Source organism: Rhinopithecus bieti, unplaced genomic scaffold, assembly GCF_001698545.2.
Source record: "Rhinopithecus bieti isolate Rb0 unplaced genomic scaffold, ASM169854v2 scaffold_37517, whole genome shotgun sequence".
NCBI classification, from domain to species: domain Eukaryota; kingdom Metazoa; phylum Chordata; class Mammalia; order Primates; family Cercopithecidae; genus Rhinopithecus; species Rhinopithecus bieti.
Genome location: NW_016891762.1, coordinates 1 through 865, shown reverse-complemented (window position 1 = coordinate 865; position 865 = coordinate 1). Strand labels below are relative to the sequence as shown.

Genomic DNA, 865 nt, shown 5'->3' with positions numbered 1-865 from the left:
GAGGAGGGGCTGACAGCTTTCTGGAAAGGACATATCCCCGCTCAGATTCTCTCCATAGGCTATGGAGCTGTCCAATTCTTGTCGTTTGAAATGCTGACGGAGCTGGTCCACAGAGGCAGCGCGTACGACGCCCGGGAATTCTCAGTGCACTTTGTGTGTGGTGGCCTGGCTGCCTGTATGGCCACCCTCACTGTGCAGCCTGTGGATGTTCTGCGCACCCGCTTTGCAGCTCAGGGTGAGCCCAAGGTCTATAATACGCTGCGCCACGCTCTGGGGACCATGTATAGGAGCGAGGGCCCCAGGTTTTCTACAAAGGCTTGGCCCCACCTTGATCGCCATCTTCCCCTACGTGGGGCTGCAGTTCTCCTGCTACAGCTCCTTGAAGCACCTGTACAAGTGGGCCATGCCAGCCGAAGGAAAGAAAATGAGAACCTCCAAAACCTGCTTTATGGCACTGGAGCTGGTGTCATCAGCAAGACCCTGACATATCCGCTGGACCTCTTCAAGAAGCGACTACAGGTTGGAGGGTTCGAGCACGCCAGAGCTGCCTTTGGCCAGGTGCACAGATACAAGGGCCTCATGGACTGCGCCAAGCAGGTGCTGCAAAAGAAGGTGCCCTGGGCTTCTTCAAGGGCCTGTCCCCAGCTTGCTGAAGGCTGCCCTCTCCACAGGCTTCATGTTCTTCTGGTATGAATTCTTCTGTAATGTCTTCCACTGCATGAACAGGACAGCCAGCCAGCGCTGAGCGCAGGAAGGACCCCAGGTCTGTCCTGGAGGCAGCGTCCTGAAGGAAGGAAGATTCAGTCTCCACTGAGAGGTGCTCTCTGGCCCTTCCCTGTGGGCCAGCTGCCCCAGCAGGGTGGCA

General features: G+C 57.3%; 1 pseudogene; it reads left to right on the top strand.

Moving 5' to 3' along the window:
* Positions 1-6: 6 nt before the first annotated feature.
* On the top strand, positions 7-815 carry LOC108525916 (mitochondrial thiamine pyrophosphate carrier-like; annotated as a pseudogene).
* The last annotated feature ends 50 nt before the right edge of the window (positions 816-865 follow it).